We start from the raw sequence: 20,325 nt of genomic DNA, 5'->3' as shown, positions 1-20,325 counted from the left end.
ACGCTGATAAGGTTTTGGCTTTTCTATTGATTGGTTTGGAAAATAGAGCAGGTGGCGGTGGCAGCGATGAAAGAGAGCAGGAGAGGAGAGAGGGAGAGGATGCTTGAGAACGAAGGCTGAAAGAGCTAGAGAGACCTGGAATTATTCTCAACTATCAATAGGCTTCTTTGACGGCTGATGGAAATTAGACAGCTCCGAGTGCTCACCGCCGCGCTGGAGACGGGTATGAGTGCGAGGACTGTGAAAAGCTTTCTGAAGATGTTGAGTACACGAGTCAATCAGTTCTCTTCATGTGGAGATGACAAGTTCTCCACATTCAGTTTGTGAATCTGTAAATTGTGATTTGAACTTTTTTCGTCTGCTGTGGTTCTGAGGTTAGCACATCTCTCAGTTTGTGTGGATGTCAACATTTCAACAGCCTTTTGCAGAAAATAAATTAGCTTCTTGTACCTTTACTGGTACCGTTTGTCCTCGGGACTGTACCCTCTCAGGTAACCGAGTCTTAATTTAACAAGGTGCAAAATCGGGTGCAGGAGGAGCTGTTCGTTTATTTTATGTAATTTTATTTTCATTCATCATCCACTTGGATGAGGGCCCGGTGGCGCCAGTGTCCGGCAGCCTCGCCTCTGTCAGTGCGCCCCAGGGTGGCTGTGGCTACAATGTAGCTGCCATCACCAGTGTGTGGATGGGTGGATGACTGGGTGTGTAAAGCGCTTTGGGGTCCTTAGGGACTAGTAAAGCGCTATACAAATACAGGCCATTTGGAAATAAATATATAAAAAACACTGGATTTCTCCTGAGACCTTAAAGCAGGCACCTTATACTGCTTACTAAGACACATTTGCCCTTTTGGCCCCTTGCAGGGCAGATATAGTTACCCTGAGTTTTAATAATTAGACCTGAACTCAATACGTCCTGTTTGTGAAAGTCTATGAGGTGCAAAAGAAGGCTATGTGATGGACCACTTAAGTGCATTAAACCTTACACCAAAAATGGAAAATCAGCTCTGAAATTAAAATGGATAATTTGCAGAAATATTGAGGTCATCTTAAACTTATTTTCATCGAGCGTTAAAGCAGCTGGTGCTGCATCAACATCAGTGTCCTGAAAGGACGTCCCACCTTTTAGGCTGTAAGAACTATACCTGTGTAAAATGTCCAAAGAGTTTAGCTAAACAGCCTTTTTGTAACAGCACCACCAAGTGGCCAGGATGATGTTAGCACCTCTGTAATTGTGGGTGTTGGTGCCGGTGAGTGTGCTAATGAGCCGGGTTTCAATATGCAACTCTCAGCTGTGACGTGAGGTCAGGACTCGAGTCCCAAGCTTGCTTTTAGGCTCGACTTTCTTCATGTTACATTTGCTTCAGGCACGGAAAGCAGTGTCCAGAATGTTTTGGTAAAAAGCACTTGCTTAGGCTGAGGCACCAAAAATATTTGACTCCGTCTAGACTGAAAGTACTCGATTACATGTAGACTAAAAAATTACTCAGCTATGTTTAGGCTCAAGACGTAGCTATGGTTAGCTAAACATAACTTTCATACTAGAGCAATAGTACTCATGTGAAGGCAGCAAAAGTACTCAGTCATATTTAGGCTAAAAAAAATACTGGCTTAGCTTTAGGCCAGAAAGTACTTGGTTAGTTTCAGGCTAATAATACTCCTGGTTTAAGTACCACGAGTATGCGGTTACCTTTAGGCTCAATTATACTAAGTTAGCTTCAGGGCAGGAAATACTTGGTACTCAAGTTACGTTTAGGCTGAAAAGTACCAGGTTAGCTTTAGACTAGGAGCTTTTTGTTTAAGCCCAACAATTGAATGATTTTCTAACCTAACGAGTTGATGAGTTATCTCAGCTTTGGTTAGGATCAAACTACGAAAAGTACTTTGTTGTCCTCAGGAAAAAACCTAATCTACTAGAGTAAAAGTACACTAGTAGGTACAGGAGCCAAAAGTACCTGGTTGTATTGAGACAGGGTACAGGGTTAGTGTTAGACCCTTGGTCAGGCTTAAGCTCCAGCAGTGACCTATATTTTCAAACTTAATTGAATCACCTCAGCTTAGTTTGAATTATCTCAGTTTTGAGGGGAGTCATTGAAATGACTGCAGTAAAAGATGGCGCTGACTGACACATGACAGGAAGTTACATAGACTTCCATCCATCTTCTTCCACCCGAGCATTTTCCATCTGTCACAGGCTGGAGGTGGAATACACCTTGGACTGGTTGCCAGTCTGTTGCAGGACTTTAGCAGGTTACCTATCCAACCAAATCCTGAACGTCCACTGGCAGCCACCTGTCAGCCACTAAGTGATGCAGGACGAGTGAATTTCTTTATATGTGGACGGGGTTTTATTTCTGCAGCACTCTGTAGGCTGGAGGACATGGTTCACTATGTTCTGGACAGCACACTGCTCCCCTGAGTTTGTCAAATGCTCTGCAGGCACTGTCAGAGGAAAGTTTTAGAGAAACGCTCTCAGCTTACGATTAAACTTGAAATCGAATTCAGACTTTAACTTCCTGAGAGTGGTCAAGCTCCAGTATCAACACAAGCTAAATGCATCTTTCTGTAGAGGCCATATCCAGGCTCAAGCCCAGTTAGGGTCATTTTCTCTCAGGACTGTGTGCAGCACCACCAATGAAGGAATTTCTATTGTCAACTAACCTGAATGAGAGTCCCTGTAATTGTGTGTTCATTGCTATTATTACCTAATATCCTGCTCACTGACTTTGATACATACGGAGAGACTCTTTCAGGCTCTTTTCCATGCAAATTATTTTTATTTGCTTTCTCTCTCCACAGCCAGACGAAGCTAATCATCGAGTACGGCCAGAATGAGACGAGAGGCTTTGACTGGATTCAGTCGTCCATCCACCGTCGCTCTGTCTGACGGACTGCCGGTCTGCTGGATGAAGATTTAATTGGCTGCGAACAAACACAGAACAATAAACAGCCAGAATAAATACAAATGCAGGCACATCGGGGGGAGAGTGGGAGAGAAGATGAGCTAAAAACAGCAACTGTGTGGACATAAAAACTGGACCCGTTTCATCTTTTCTTGCCGTTTTCCGAAAGCTGTTTGGAATATTTCTCCGAGTCGGATTGTTTGCCCCGTTGTTATGTCATGGATTATTTGACGGGACGGCCACTTTTTTGCAGGAGTGTCATACTTTGATCATCAGAGATGCTCCTGACTTCTCATTAAAGAGAGAACACCCGTCAGGAACATGTTTTTGAATGTGACATTTTATTCTGGCATGGCCGTCTCAAACCCAGCTGCCATGCGTCCTTCACTGCCTGAATTTTTCTTTTAGATTTAGTCAAATTAACGACTTCACAATTCGCTCTTCAAGCTTCACCCGTGACTCCCACCAACCCCTCCCACCCTCAGCCATCCAACCAATCATGGGCAAGCCTCTCAGCCGTCCCGGGTGTTTCAGGAAAAGCTCTTGCTGCCTGGAGAAACATGGAATTGGGGATGGTGGAGTGGGAGGGCGAGATGGGGGGATGGAGGGGGGATACGGGGATGGCTACGTACCCCAGCGATCCATTTATGACACCATGTGCATCAATCAGCAGATTGACAGCCATCACCACCACCACCACCCTGGAGGGTCCATACGGCGAGACGTTTGTGGCGAGGGCAGTTTTAGCTACTCTACGAGTGGCTCGCTCCGAGTCAGCAGAGCGCCCCCCGACATGTTCGACTCGCAGCCACGGTCTTTGACGCCAAACCCCTCCTTTGTTCGGCGCTTGGACGAGCGAGCCATCTATGATTCGCTGAAGCTCGGCGGTCAGGACGGAGATGACGGTGGCTGTCATTCGCCGGGGCGGTTCACCCGATCGGTTTCTCCCTCTGTGTCTTCGTTCTCAGCTCCGGGTGTGTCCTCCTCCTCCTCAAAGAAACACCACCATCACCACCACCATCACCATGGAGACAGCACAAAGAGCCGAGACGGCCGACATTCCTGGAAAGTCCTGACGCCTCCGAAGCACCTGGAGTGTCTGGAGCTGACCACATCTGAAATGATGGACAGAGGAGGTGGATATCTAAACCCGGGGCACTACCCTCCAGCTGGGGGGCAGTCCTCCTCTCTCACCTCCCCCCTCATTTCTCCCTTCTCCGGCTCCCCTCTCTCCTCGGGCTACCACACTCCGGTGTTCTTCTCCCCCGCCAAACCTCGACCCAGCCAGACTCAGAGTTTACGCTGTTCGCCTCCCCACGTGATCCAGCCCAGGCATTACTCCCAAACCCAGAGCCTCAGGCTGTCACCCCCCCAAGAGCTGAGGAGATCCCCTTACCGCTCCCCGCTGGTCCAACTGTCTGCTCACGACCTGGAGCAGGACCTCAGGGATCGAGGAGGGGGGGGAGGAGGATGGGGACGCAGCGAGCGAGAAAGGGAGTGGGAGAGGGAGAGAGAGAGGGAGATGGAGCGAGGGTGGGCTCAGCGAGAATGGGAGAGAGAGAGGGAGAGGGGAAGGCTGGAGAGGGAGCGAGCACGGGAACGGGAGAGGATGGGAAACGTCTTTCGCGACCTTTGGGTATGGCCGACCAGTTCCTCTGCGTTCGGACAGAGACTCTGTGTTTCTGGAGTCCGAACAGGGTCTCGACACGACGCCATTACTGCTCCCCCAGCCCTCTCCTTCACCCTCGCCCAGCGCTGCCCCCAGAATGGGCACTGGGGCGGTGGGTAGGAACAGAGCTGGGTCAAAGGTCGGCCCTGAAGGTGTGGGTGGGGTCATGGTTTCCAAATACGACAATGGAAGCGTGGGTTTGGTGTTGGTCGATAGTAAATCTGGGTGTGGGCCGAGGTTAGTGAGCGAGGTTGGGGGTGGAAATGTGATGGAGGCTGAAATGAGGGCAGGAATACAAGAACACCATCGTGCTGAGAGCTGGAGCAAGTACGACAATGGATCCAGGCCCAGCGTTAAAACGAAACGAGGATGGGCTCCCAGGTAAAAAACAAGGACCAGGGGGCGGGATTTGGAAGGAAAAGTGCAGTCTGGGGTGGGGAGGGAAAATATGGCTCCATCTGCAAACAAGGAGGTACACAGGGCAGGGTCATCAAAGAGTGGAGAAAGATCAGGGAGGGCTGTAGCGAAACCAGAACCAATCGCTGAAGCTACACCCTCCAATGTGACTGAGAGCAGGGATGAGCCTGGAGGTAGAGCAGATCCTGCAGCTGGATCTGGTCCAGGGATGAAGCCACAGGGAGGAGCAGAGGTGGAGACTAAGGCAACTTCAAAGAAGGTGGAGAGACGGAGTGAGGCAGAAGCTGAAGTAGCTAAAGTAAATAAGGAAGTTGTTGCTGCAGCGGAGTCCAGGGTGGAGGAAAAACCTGAGACCGATGTTACGATTGCTCCTACATCTAAGCCTGAGGCAGCAGTAGAAGGTGGAGCTGTGAGTGAGACAGGAAATAAGACTAACAGTGAGCGCGGGGTTGACTCTGAAGCCAAGAACAGCACCAAGACCGCAGACAAGGATCCACCCTGCGCTGCGGCCGAAGATAAAACCGAGCTTCCTGCTGCAGATCAACCTGAGAAAAAGACTTTCAACATTGATAAAACCGAATCCAGCCACGTGGAGAAAAGTTCACGATCCAAGAAGTCCAAATCCTCCAAGTCCAGCTCCAGGACTCGACCAGGCACCGCCACGGGGCTGCGGCCAGGTGTGGTCAGCCCGTGGCAGAGCAGGGCGCTCGGAGACCTCGAATCAACAGGCCCAGCTGAAGGCATCGAGTCCACGTGGCCTCGCCGAATCATCGTGAGAAAGAGGACCGTTCGTCAAGGTGGAGCGCTCCACAATCTCCCCATCCTCCCTCCCCTCCCCTCCGTCCTCTCTGCGCTGGAGAAGAGACGCCCACTCGGCCACCTCCGCGCAGGCCACTTCTCAGAGAACCCTTTATCTAATATAACAAACTCCACCAGTATTGTGGGGCGATGCTCGCTCAAAGAGCCCTCCCATCAGGAGCTGGGGTTGGGGTCCAGTTTGGTGGGCAGGGCTTCGCTGAAGGAGCAGAACTTGGAGCACTGGAGGATCTGCAGAGAGCAGGAGGAGCCAAAGAGATCCAAGAGCAAGGAAATACAAGGAGACAAGACTGAGGAGGAGAGGAAAGGGAAGGAAGAGCGGAGAGAAGAGAAAGACAGAAAGGAGGAGAAAGTGGAGATGGACAAAGAGAAGGGTGGGGTGGGGCTGGTGGAGGAAACAAAACAAGAAAGAGCAGAGATGGCAGTCGAACTGAAAGTCCAAGACAAAGCAAACAAGTACAAGGAAGCGAAAAAAGGCAGAGATATCGAGATAACTCCTGAAAAAGTGGAGGAGAAAAGTATGAAGATAAGTGATGAAACTGCTGGGCGAGGCTTGGAGGAGGAGGAGGAGGTGACATTACAGAAAGAAGAAGGAGAGGTGGAGGGAGGAGAAGGAGGCACACTTGGCGAGGAAGGAGGGGTGGAGAGCTGGGATGCTGTTCTTGAGATGGTCAACACTTTGTGGGATGACGGTTGGGATAAAGGAGGAGCAGGAGGAGGAGCAATAGGCGATACAGACTCCCTCTTCGGGCTCCCTGCCGCGCTGGCCTCTCCTCCGACCCCCCATCGGGTTCGGAGGGTCCCACCCTCCCTCCTCAGCAGCCTCGGAGCTCAGCCTGACGGAGCTGGAAAGGAGAGCCCGGGAGCTGGACTCTGACCTGGAGCACCTCGACCTGTCTCAGCCCCACAATCAGGAGTCGTACCCAGCGCTCCTGGAGCCTCAGAGGGAGCGAGCGGACATGTACCAAACTCACCCCGGGCCTCAGAGGGAGAAGGCCGCCCTGCACACAGGTAAACACCGCACACACCTGCAGGAACTCACACTCGACACACGGGCGTTCACGCCGCTTTAGAAATCACACCTGACAAACGTGCTGGCAGCCTGAAGCGTTAGATGATGAGTTAGACGATACAAACACAGGAGTCAGTGAAGCTTACTGACGAACACGAGGCAGGCAGGATGAAGGTGAACACCACCTCGTTAGCTGAGAGCTGATTGGGAACAAGACAGGTGGAGACAAAGAAGCACGAGGTTCGAGGAGACAGCAGAAATTTGACCCACATGAGTGGATTTATAGTCCAAACACGGTGGATAAAAGTAATGAAACATCTGTTGTCGCAGTCACACACTGACTTCTTGTTCCAAAAATGAATTTGGCTCCAATAAAACCAAATCGAGTCTGTCAGTCGGGGTAACATCTTCAGATTTTCTAGGCTTTCTTTATTTCTGTTTACAACAACAGGTGTTTAATCCCTTTAAACGAAGAAGATGCTTTTGTGCTTGCTGTTTGTGCTTCGCCGGTGTAATCACGCTGCAGACGCTGAGCAGGTTTTGGATTTCAGTCGCTGTTCTGTATTGTTTGTGACTCAGAGTTTAGCTGTGATGCTGGCTGTGAATTATTGGACCAAAACTGGAGGTGGTGGTGAGCTGGTGCCAGAAGCCTGCTCCTCCAATCGATGTATTTATTCTCAGAATTTAGAAGAAACAGCACCAAAGCATTTAAAAGACATGAAAAGAGTGAAAAGAAGAAACACAAACAAAAGTCAATAATAGAGAAGATCAATCATCTATGAAAACTTTATAAAAGCTTCAGAAAAGCCTGTTTATGAAGGAGGTTTTAACAGTTTGCAGTGAGGAGCTGAAAAACTGTTGGGAATGCTGCTGTGGGAGGCAACCTGAGCCGAGCTGTTTCCCACTGCTGGAGCCCCTGCTGGACCGTAGAGGAACTGCAGGTTCAGGTGTGCAGCCACTTGCAGCAAAGTCGTGTGGATGAATATTCCTGCATGTAAATGTAAAATATAAAAAGCAGTGACAATTGCTCAGCACAGCAGGGAGTGGTGTTACCTTCCCCCTCGTGGGGGAGGTTGAGTCAGAGCCAGGTGGAGATTTGGAAATGCTTCATGAACTGTAGCAGCAGTGACAGATTCACTGGTCCATAAAGGAAAAGTCAGGGCTTTAAAACAGGAGCGTTTCTGCTTGATTGTCATGTGAGCAGTGGCTTCGATCCTTCCAGGAACCAAAGAAAGCCTCGGATACAAAACAGCGGGGAAGAAAAGGCAGGGTGCACCGGTTATAACTGTTCCTCTGTTTAAAAGGTAAATATGTGATGTTCTTTTCAGGGGTGGGCAGCAGGTCCCAGGTCAGCTTGGAGCTCAGTACTACAGCCTCACCGGCTACAGACGCCGACAGAACCTCCCGGCTCCTGGTCAACCAAATCTGCCGGCATGTCCACCACTGGCACAAGGTAAGGAATCTAAACGTGTCACTGCAGGACGCCAGAATCCAGGATCAGCCATATCTCCACCCCTCAAAGGCCTGTCCTGTGTCTCATGAACTGAGGACAGATACAGGCGTGTTTGAATGTAATGGGATTACTGACGGGAACAGGAACCAGTGCAGAAACAGCACTGGCAGCTAAATGGGCAGAGCTGTTTCTCTAAACTGGAGACCAAAACGATGTGTCAAGGTGATCAGAGAAACTGATTTCCATGGATGAAAATACGTTATATTCTGATTTCATACTCAGAAACAGGGTGGGTTAAATTACACATCAGGCTGATTCACAGAATCACACTACAGGCAAAATGAGCAGGGGGCGACCGTGGTTCAGGGGGTTGGGAAGGTCGCCGGTTTGATCCCCAGCCCTGTCTGTCCTGGTCGTTGTGTCACCTACCGCCTACTGGTGATGGCCAGAGGGGCCGACGGCGCGATATGGCAGCCTCGCTTCTGCCCCAGGGCAGCTGTGGCTACAACTGTAGCTGCCCCCACCAGTGTGTGAATGTGAGAGTGAATGAATAGTGGAATTGTAAAGCGCTTTGAGGGTCTCGAAAAGCGCTTTATAAATGCAATCCATTATTAAAATAATGATGACCGAAGTTACTGCAGCTGTGCAGTGAATCCAGTGATGTCACTGCCTTTGAAATGATCACATGTGAGAAACTGAAATTGAGGAACTGCAGCACAAACAGTGACGTAGTTGCTGCAGGATGGCAGCTGAACTTAAAAAAAGACTCGCTCTTCTAACCAGGATGCAGTCGAGTCCAGTGCTGCTCACTCAGACCGATGCTGATGTTGGCACTCATAAAGACAGCAATGTTTGCAAACCTTTGCCAGTCAGACTCAGACTGATTGGAGACACGTTGCCTCCTACAGGTTAAAGGTCTCACTGGGCAACCAGATTGTTGCCAATTGGTCGCCAAGGGTCAAAAAAATCAATGCAATCACTGGAAAACCATCGGTTCTCTCTAGTAACAAGGAGGTTGGCAGATAGCGTCCCGCCAGTGACGTGTGCAGTCGCCTTGCAATCGAAACTGGCTGTCCAACCACTTAATTTAAAGAATCAATGCAGCCACCAATTTTTCCTGGTTATTTTTACGCTCGTGTGACTGAACTGTGAAGAAAGTTTAATACTGGATATTCATATATGATTTCAGATATACACGTCCACACATATACACATGTATATACACTGAGCAATAAAAACATCAGACTGTCTGTTTAATGGACTCGAGCTGCTGTTTTATTCGCTGTTATTAGCTTTTGTGTGAACGTCCCAGAACAGAGCGAGCTGTACCTCGATGAGCTGAAGCATTTAAGCTTAAATGTCATCCAACTAAATGATCTCTAATCATATTCTTCAAACTGAGCTTTGAGGGCTGGAGCTGTAACTGTGTTTGTAATCAGCATCATTATGAAATCATTCATATGAAGCTGTTGCAGGTGACACACGTTTTATTAACTTTCCTGTCTCTACCTGATCATTCCTCATGGCTTACACATAAAGACACAAACCAAACCGTGTCACAGCCGCAGCAAAATTTAGAAAGTGAATGTATTTGTAGTGATGTGGCCATCACCCGGGATATCTGTGCCGATGTCTTGGGGCTGTGCGGCTAAAACAAATCAATGGCCTTGATCTGAAAAGTGGGTTATCACTTTAAAGGCTTCGGGGGGGCTGAGCACACATGGGGATGCTTCACCGCCTTCTGTCCTTTTCTTCTTTTCCAGCTCTGCTAAAGAGGACAGCTCTCCAGACTCCAACCTGACGCTGGAGTCCGACTCAAGCGGCGTTTTCCTCTCCTTATCCAATCAAAGCCAGGAGGAGGCCGGCTCTGACAGTGACCAGCCAATCAGTGGTTCCGACCTGGGCAGCAGCAGCACGTCGCTGGAGAAAGATGGGGACGATGGAGGGTTAAAGGAGTGGGGGAGGGAGGAGAGCGCGGAGCTACAGTGGTGCTACCCGTCACTCCTCAACACGTGCTCGCAAGAAGACATCGAAGGCGAGAGAGAGGAGGCGGGGCGCGGAAACATGGAGGAGGATGAAGAGAGGGGAGAAGGCGAGGGCAGAAGGAAGGATGGGAAGATGGGAATGGTTTCAGTCATCAAGAAGCCGTTAGAGCAGAGCGTTATTAAGAGCTCCATGGCTCTGAGAAGTGAGGACATGCCCCCCAGGAAAAAAGTCACCCTCATGGGAATAGACTCCCCTCTTCCTCTGTCTCCTTCAAAGCAGCCAATCAAACACTTTCTAGATCCCAACCAGAAGCCAATCAGAACATCAGGGCTGGACTGTGGCGACATAGATCCCTTCGTCCAGTCGGACAGCTTTGTTTACCTTGCTGTGTCTGCAAGACCTGCCTCCAAAGGTGAAGTCACCACGGTGACAGAAGCCCACGACGTGAAAAAGGACAGTATACACCACCACACACACAGCACGAAAATGCACGTGGATCCGCCTAACCCCAACCGGGACGCCAAGCCAACACAGCTCGCCCCACAGAAGCCAGAGGAGGGAGATTTCCTGTGCACCGACAGCTTCGTCTACCTGGCAGCTCCAGCCTGCCTCCTGCTGGGCCCTCCAGGAACTACAGCCTACAGCGGCAAGTGAGTATGCACTCGTCTACACTTCACCTCTCAGCTGAAAGAGATGTATTCATTTATAAAAACCATCCATCCATCCATCCATCCATCCGATCATCCATCCATCCATCCGATCATCCATCCATCCATCCAGTCATCCATCCATCCATCTGATCATCCATCCATCCATCCAGTCATCCATCCATCCATCTGATCATCCATCCATCCATCCATCCGATCACACATCCATCCATCCATCCGATCATCCATCCATCCATCCAGTCATCCATCCATCCATCCATCCATCTGATCATCCATCCATCCATCCAGTCATCCATCCATCCAGTCATCCTATCATCCATCCATCCATCCATCCAGTCATCCATCCGACTATCCATCCATCCATCCATCCAGTCATCCATCCGATCATCCATCCATCCATCCAGTCATCCGATCATCCACCCATCCATCCATCCATCCAGTCATCCATCCGATCATCCACCCATCCATCCATCCATCCAGTCATCCATCCGATCATCCATCTATCATCCAGTCATCCGATCATCCACCCATCCAGTCATCCATCCATCCAGTCATCCATCCGATCATCCGATCATCCATCCGATCATCCATCCATCCATCCATCCATCCATCCATCCATCCATCCAGTCATCTATCCGATCATCCATCCATCCATCCATCCGATCATCCATCCGATCATCCATCCATCCATCCAGTCATCCGATCATCCACCCATCCATCCATCCATCCAGTCATCCATCCGATCATCAATCCATCCATCCAGTCATCCGATCATCCACCCATCCATCCATCCATCCAGTCATCCATCCGATCATCCACCCATCCATCCATCTATCCAGTCATCCATCTGATCATCCATCCATCCATCCAGTCATCCGATCATCCACCCATCCATTCAGTCATCCGATCATCCATCCATCCATCCAGTCATCCATCCGATCATCCATCCATCCATCCAGTCATCCGATCATCCATCCATCCAGTCATCCAATCATCCACCCATCCATCCATCCATCTGATCATCCATCCAGTTTTGGTTTCTTGTGCTATCTTTTCACTGTCAGCTAATGTCTCAGTGACACTAGAGTAAAAATAGGTTGCCAGCCTCCTTACCACCGGGGGAAACTGGTGGTTGCTCAGTGATTGCATTGAATGTTTGGTGACCAACTGGCGACATTCTAGTTGCCCGAAGGTAATATCTTCCCTGTGAGAGGCAACCTGTCTCCCATCACTCTGAGACCGATTGGTAAAGGTTTGAAATAATCAGTTTGATTTATAATCACACACAGATTACCAACACTCCAATCAATCACTCGCATCAGTCTGAATGAGCCTGCGCTGATGAGCACCAGGTTAAAAGCAGAGCTTTAGTGCTTTTAAAAGCACAAATGATGACGATACCAGAGAATGTGTGTGATAGTTACTCTGAACTCAGGGGTAAATCTGGCTTTCTCTTCTGCTTTTTAGGGAGTCCGATTCGGAGAGCTCAGGTTCGGGAGCTGCTGATGTGTCTGTGCTGGGTTGCGGTTCAGTGGCAGGGGACAGCGACTGGGACTCGGACCTGTCCGACTCCGATCCGAGCCGCTCATCAAGGACCTCCGCCACCGGGAGCAAATCTGGCCGTCCGAAGCGGCTGCCTGCTGAACCCGACTGGGACTTATTCGGAGAAACCACCGAACCTGAAGTGCTGAGCGAGCTCTTCACGGAGCAAGACAGGAACAACAACGGCATAGCAGAGAGAGTTTCCGGGGTTACCACCAGCATGGCAGCAACACCGTCCGTCCCCATGGCAACTCAACCCGCCACTCCACCGTTGAAGAGGATGTCGACCGTGGAGCAGTCATTGACGAAGAAGGTGACGTGGCAGTTTAAACCCGCTCAGAGGTCGGTGTGCACGGGAAGCAAGAAGGACAAAGACAGGGAGGCGACGTCGTCATTGGCGGGAAGGTTTACTGAACTTGGATGTGGCGAGATGTACAGACCCACCCCTTCATCTTCGTCGTCTTCGTCGTCGTCACCGTCGTCATCGTCATCCGGCTGAATTCTGAAAGAAAAGCTTGTTTGGAGAAGCTTTTGATGGGCTGAAGAAAGGTAGAGACGACCTTTAGCTCCTGTAGACCTGCAGCTTTTGCCTGTCCGTTACGAATTCTGTGTCTCGCTGCTGCCGTTGCCTTGGATGACCTTTTCTTCAGTTAGTCAACAAGTTATTGTTATTATCATATATCACTTTAAGTTGGGACGGTCTTCACAGAAACAGCACCGTTCCTGTACAGTTTTACTGACTGTCGGTTGTTTTTTTCACTCCCACGTTCACGTTACATTCACGTCTGTTAAAATAACAGAGCCGAATAATTCTGTTGGAGTTTTATTCTGCTGAACGTACTCTGAGGGAGGATCCACCTTCAGACTGATTTCACATCTTATACCATTAGAGCCATGCTGGAATTAAATCACAGTGATCCGTAAAGTGATCTGAGTAGGAGAAAGTGGTTTCTGCTGCTCTCTGATTTTTACGGATGTAAGAGTGTAAACGTGTCGCCTGCTCCCCCACGTCTTTGAAGACGGACTTTTACAAACTGGCTGAGTTTGATCTCTACAGTCTATGGTGTGTTTTATAATCACAGCCAAGTTTACAGTGTATTTAACAGTGTGATAGTATATTTTGAACATGGAGATAATTATTGAGCAAAGTATTAATATATATATATGTGAGTGTGTGTGATGAGTGTGAACAACTAATTGAAGGATTTAACAATAGAGTTTAATTTAAATGGTTTATTTATCACTTAGACTGAATTGTGAATGTTATAAATGAGCAATATGCTTACAGATACATGCTATATGCTATGTTTAACGCGCCTTCATTCAAAGGGAGTCAAATACGGCTGTTCTGTCAAACCTGCTGGTGTCTCACTGATACCTGTCAGGTGTTTTTTGGTGAGGGTCAAATTTGAAACAGCTGATGTAGAAGCAGGAGAGTTGGCAGTGATCAATAAAAATCTGCCGGCTGGTTTTATCCACCAAATACCGCGGTCATGTTTGGGTTAAAATATGTTTGCAACACGACACACTGAAAGTTTCAGGATACTCGGCACGTTTCATCAAGTGAATCAAGTGGAAAACTTGTGCAGTCTTAATGTGCAGTTCCTCTCATGTCCAGCAGGGGCTCCAGCAGTGATAGACTCCCACGTTAAAACTTTACAGCAGAAATAAACACGTTTACATCCACCCCACACCGGGGGAGAGTGGTTAGGACCTCACTTGTTTAGATTATTGGGGGCGTGGCCTCTTTGACTGACAGGTGGATGGTGACACAGGTTGCTCTAGCTGCTAGCTGTCTGCTAGCTTCACCTGAACTGGACATCTGGACTGTTTTTGTGCTGTTGAAGCTTTTTTTACGACATCATCCGATCAACAACATGGCTGCTGTGAGGTTACTCTACTAACAGACTGTCCATGAAGGCAGAGCGAGAGTTTGCTGGGATTTTATTATGTTATTTAGCACTGATCATTAGGTATCTGTGTCTGTGCGACGCTCCCAGCCGCGGGTTGCTAACCTCGGTGGCTTCAACTGGCACAGGCTGGAGGGTGGTGCAATTAATGTAGCGCTATTAACAGCTAATGTGTGGCACAGATGGAGCATGGAGTGCAGAGATCTCAGCACACAGAGGCTGCAGAGACAGGCAGGGAGCATGTAGTGCTGGGAAATCACTGAATCACGACAAAGATTTATTTATTTACACTCTCTTCTACTGTTTGGGGCTCTTTTAATAAACAGCTACTTCAGCGTGTTTGATTTGGGGGAATCTTACTGTTCCTGACACAACCTCAAAGGGATGTGTCTCTCCTCCCACGACTGAACCAGGAAGTTTTGATTCGTTAGGTGAATGTGGAAACACGATGGAGCCACTGTTTTTTCAGCTACATGTGAAAAATGACAATAACAGTCGCTAACTCAGGTTGTAGTATAGAAAAGAGTTTTTAGGCCCAGCTGGGCTCCGCTAAAATGCTCAATCGGAGGCTCCACATGGGGGCTTGCTAAACCAACTGTTAGCGCAGTGGTTGGGTCCATCTTTTATATACAGTCTGTGGTTTCTCTAACACCAGCGGTTTGACAGATGCCGTTATTTGACGCCCTGCCAGCGAGAGCGGGCTGGAGTGTTTAAATGTATAATAATGGCTGAGTTTGATTTTTATTTATGCAGCCAGATTTTGATTGTAAATGCAGTCTTAGACTCATGCAGAGGTTTTGTGTGCAACATTTTTAATCATCAGGTAGTTTGGTTTTAAGTGCCATAAACAGCAAGACCACGGCTGAGATGATTGGTCGTCTTCGTCTCACACTGGGTTTATTTCTGCTCAGAGTACAGACTTCCTCTTTTGTAATCCTCCCCCTGCCATCTTTGGCTTTTCTGAGGAGGATAAACATGCTGGAGACGTTTTTCTCCTCGCTCCTCGCCGCCGTTTGTCACCGCTTCAGCTCTGTTTGTGCTGAAAAGCAAAGCAATCCAGGAGATTTCCCTCTGAATCCAAAGCGAAGTGCAGCCAGCGGGGAGGCAGGTGGAGCTGCCAGTCATCCCAGCAGTGGTTCTGCTGTTCAATCATTACATGATGAATGTGGTTCTCATTCACTGAGCTAAAAAATGGGACAGGCAGCACCTTCCAAAGACATCGCAGACATGTCAGGTCACTGATGAGAGCGGCTGAAAGTCTGTTTTATGCACGATGTTGCTGATAAAGGTCGGACAGGCTAATCGTCCTTAATCACATTTAATCTTGTTGTTCTTGATGTAAAAGTGAAAATGAGGAACGAGGGCCAGATTTACTAACGGTTCATCACTTTTAGACCTTTTTCTGGTTTTCATGAAGCTGCTGTTGACGAGATACCGTAATAAGGTCTTGGCCCCTCACACAGGGACCAATCAGTGACCCCCGGCAACCTGAGGTTGCTAGGGAAAAATGAGCATCTCCGACCAGTTTGCCAGAAATCGCTGAGTGAAGTCAGCTGTAAAGAGGGCGCTGCCCCACAGATGTCTGTGATTGCTGACACGTCTGCAAACACTCACCAAGCGCTGCTCAAACTCGCCTTCAGAATAAAAGTTGCATGTTTTGGTTGCTGCAGTACAGCAGAGCTTTTACGTTGGAGTCAGATTTTCTCTGGTTGGTGTTTTTCGGGTTGCATCGCCGCTCTACAAACAGAGAAATGGAAAACGTTTGACTCCACATGAGATGTTTTTCTTCTTTCGTGCGGACACTCAACGACTGCGGAAATCTGCTGCAGGTGCAGCACTGTAAACCTCCAGCAACTTCCAGCAGCCAGTCAGCGACCAGGTCTCTGGGCCTGTGTGACGGAGGCCTGCTGGTGCTATTGAACTTGAATTCAGAGTGTTAAATTTAAGAGTATCAGAGAGCTCAGAGTGTGAAATGTCATTTTAAGGAGCTCTGACCTGTGTTAGAGAAATGCCTGCAGCTGCAGGGAGCAGTAACCTCACTAACACTCGGTCGGTCAGGGAATGTTTGAGCATCCTTCAGGTCAGCTGTTTGTCAGCTGTTCGCGAGTTCAGGTTTAGATTGTAGAGCTGATGTGAATCTGCACATGCACTGCGTCACTTTTGTCATCGTTTATTTTTGACCTGCTTGGTGCTCGGTTGCTCAGTTGCCCGGTTGCGTTGCCTGGTTGCGTTGCCTGTTACTGAACTAAACTGGCTGTGTCTTTGTGTAAATTTGGTGCACTGCTGGTGGATCACCTGCGAATGCACCTGATTAGTAAATCTGGCCTCAGAGTTGCTCGTGATGTTTGAAATTCTGGATTTTTAGCCTTGCTGGGATAAGATGATGTGTTTTTACCATGAGCAGCTTGAAGCGAGCCGCACACAGAAAGGCTGCAGTGACGACGATGATCTGTGTAAACCGACAGGATTTGGTCGGGCCTTAAACGCACCTGTCAGGTTCAGTGACAGACTTCCCGGTACATCCACAGAGGATTGGAGTGTTTCATTAACATGCCTCTATTTTTAAAGCTGCAGCTTTTTGTTTGGACTGTCTGAATGTCTTTGAGGTGAATGTTAATCGGGACACAGTTAATGACTGATGAAGGCTTTTACCCCTCATGTTAGACTATTCCTGGATGGGTTTTTTTGCACAGCGTCACCCCTAATCCCCGTGAAAGTCATCATTTAACAGAAAAAGCAAAATTAAGCTGTGAGGAGACCCCCTGGGCCCCACTGACCTCCTCCAGCAGGAGAAATGAGCGAGTACAGCTGTGCAGGGATGAGCCTACCGCCCCGGGCTTTCCTGTGTCTTTCTCTTTGTGGTGATTTGATCACATTTGTTGCACATAAACACAAATGCATGACTGCATCACTGCCATGATTAAGAAAAACAAAGACTAAAGTTTGGTTTCAGCAGCAAATGAGATAAAACGGGCTGCAGGAAAACTACTCCACACTTTTATTACTTCCAGGCTGGACGACTGTAATTCATTATTATCAGGAAGTCCTAAAAACTCCCTGAAAAGCCTTCAGCTAATCCAAAATGCTGCAGCAAGAGTCCTGACAGGGACTAGAAAGAGAGAGCAGATTTCTCCTGTTTTGGCTTCCTGTTAAATCCAGAATTCAAAATCCTGCTCCTCACATACAAGGTCTTAAATAATCAGGCCCCATCTTATCTTAATGACCTTGTAGTACCATATCACCCTATTAGAGCACTTCGCTCTCGCTCTGCAGGCCTACTTGTTGTTCCTAGAGTATTTAAAAGTAGAATGGGAGGCAGAGCCTTCAGTTTTCAGGCCCCTCTTCTGTGGAACCAGCTTCCAGTTTGGATTCAGGAGACAGACACTATCTCTACTTTCAAGATTAGGCTTCAAACTTTCCTTTTTGCTAAAGCATATAGTTAGGGCTGGACCAGGTGACCCTGAATCCTCCCTTAGTTATGCTGCTGATGGTTTGTGATGCTCTCACCGTGTGTTTATGCTGCTGCATTAGCTCACAAACTTTATTCTCTCAGCAGATTCCCTCTCCGATCCTCGTTCTGTTGGAAGTTTCTTCCTGTTAAAAGGGAGTTCTTCTTCCCCAGACTCATCGAGTCCTGCTTGTACAGTAGGGCCTTTCCTTACCATCTAAATCAGCCTGAGATAAATGTTGTGACGTGGTGCTACATGGACAAAAAGCTGCTCAGACTGAAGTTGTCTGAAGCTGCGAGCGACAGCGGCAGAGGACGTTGTCATGGGAATGATTGCATCTCCAAACTGAGTCTGAATGTTTTTGTCAGCTGCAGCCTTGTTCTCCACGTTCATCCTGTCCTCGGTCTCCTCCACCATCCCCTGATACCATCTTTCACACAGTTTGATTTCACTTTTACTGCACAGCAGCACCGTCATCATGTTCCTGCACAACATTAACGTAATCTGCTCCAGCCGCCGTGACCACTTGCTCTGTAGACATCATATTTAGTCAAAGAGAGCAGAATCTGACAGCGGTCACAGACTCGCTCGTCCTTTGTTTCACATGTCTGCGTCTCGTCCTCCTCCACGTCGCCTCGTTTCATTCTGCAGTCCCGCTCGCATTTGCCCTGCAGCTGTCGCTCTGACCTGCAAAATCTAATTACGTGATTATCTTTTCTGTTCAGACAAACGGTGCTCGCTCGGAGCTTTTTAGCTGAGACTCGCTCTTTCCTCCCAAAACACACGCGTGCAGCTGCCAGACGATCAGAATCAGCAGTTCTCAGCTGTCACCGTGAGAGTGATGGAGGTATTTGGAGAGGTAAAGGAGTGCTTGTTTTACTTGACATCTTTAAATAATCAGATTACCCAAAGCGTTCACATTTTGCTGCTTTAGCCTTTGCGGACGCTGGGAGGTCTGTAAAGTCGTGCCTGTTTCATCGATCCGAGGTCTCGTCACACAAAGTGTAATCAGCAGGACTCCTTTCAGAGTCGCCTCCTTGTGCACCTCTGGACCACTTCCTGTTTCGATCATCACTGTACGTCTGGTTCGGACTTCAGGCTGCACCTCTGAGCTGCACGCCGCATTCTTTCCACTGACTCAAAGTCTTCATGTGAGCGACGAGGAGGTGGCGTGCGGTGAACGATGGCTGTGCTGATGTTCTTCCATCAGACGCTCTCCTGCAGAGGCGCTGACCCTCAGGGGGTTGTTAGGAAGAATTTTTAAGGTTACAAATATCCCAGCAGCATGTAGAGACCTACAAGCTCATAAATGACCTCTGCACAGTCTCACTTCACCCTCGTGCTCGGCCTGTGGACTCTTCGCTGTAGACGTGCTCCGAACCGGACGTCCTGGGAAAGGTCCAGAGGTGCACACAGAGCTGGGCTTGAAGGAGAGACTGAATTTAAATAATTGCACCTTCTTTGCTCACTTTGTTTTTAACCCAGCTTCAAATCATGCAAAGGATCTGGGACACATCCCACCCACTTTTCACACCTGAGCAATATATAAACATGGAGGGGGGGCTGCTGTGATCCTGGCCGATTCTATAGAAACGATGAGAAAACTGCTGCAGCTCCACAGTCGGGCTTCGGGCAGCTTCTTGGTGATTTGCTGCCAGCTCCAGCTGAGCGGTTCCTTTGAAGCCGACTCTTCTTGCAGCGATGTGCCGGGGCACGATGTGCCGGGGCACGATGTGCCGGGGCACGATGTGCCGGGGCACGATGTGCCGGGGCACGATGTGCCGGGGCACGATGTGAAGACCGAGGCTGTTTATGTGACACTGTTCATTGATTCATTTTTTTATTTCTGTATTAAACTATTGGCTCTTTGAAGTGTTTCAGCTGAAAACCTGCATCTGACTGGAACATTTTCTAACCTGCTGCTTCAGTCTGCTCGACGAACAAAAGCTCAATAACCGAACGGACGAGTCAGACGAACTTTATCGACCTTTGAATTTCTGTTGCATCAAACTGTGGCAAAACATCTAGTTTCACTGTGATGGATAAAAACCACATCCTCTGCTGACTTTTGTAAAATCAGGCCTGCGTGTAATACTTTGCTGTTCATATCGACGCTGCTCGCTGGTAAAGCTTAGCGATTAAGACCTGAGACGGATTCTTAGCTGGAAAATGATTTGTGTGAAATCTTTTCGTGTGCCATATTCCCAAGCCTTGTTGAAGCGCATTATTGTACAATAAAGACTAAAGTTGATGGTGGCTGTGACTCTGGCCTGGTTATTTGCAGCAGCAGTAGGTCAGAGATCGGACTGCGTGACAACACCGAAGGAAACGTGAACATTTTAGGGAAGTTTCACAGTTAGGAAGGGCTCATTTAGCTACTATGAAATGACAGATTTATGGCCATGAGCCCAGTGTGTGTCCACCTCCTCGGGCAGAGGAAATCTTCCTTTACATGATGCTGTCTCAGACCATCAGGACTGAACACAATTCAAAAATAGAAC

The 20,325-nt window shown here is 48.5% G+C and overlaps 1 pseudogene across 1 annotated transcript; it reads left to right on the top strand.

Annotated features, from left to right (window-relative positions):
* The first annotated feature begins 17 nt into the window (after nt 1-17).
* On the top strand, nt 18-20,080 carry LOC146495612 (uncharacterized; annotated as a pseudogene). The gene is made up of 5 exons (XR_014871030.1): nt 18-223; nt 2,799-6,815; nt 8,145-8,269; nt 10,033-10,905; nt 12,391-20,080. The product of XR_014871030.1 is annotated as an uncharacterized LOC146495612 (transcript).
* Nucleotides 20,081-20,325: the final 245 nt, after the last annotated feature.

This window comes from Neolamprologus multifasciatus, chromosome 19 (assembly GCF_963576455.1).
Source record: "Neolamprologus multifasciatus chromosome 19, fNeoMul1.2, whole genome shotgun sequence".
NCBI classification, from domain to species: domain Eukaryota; kingdom Metazoa; phylum Chordata; class Actinopteri; order Cichliformes; family Cichlidae; genus Neolamprologus; species Neolamprologus multifasciatus.
The sequence above is the reverse complement of the archived record's forward strand: the minus strand, read 5'-3'. Positions and strand labels throughout refer to the sequence as shown.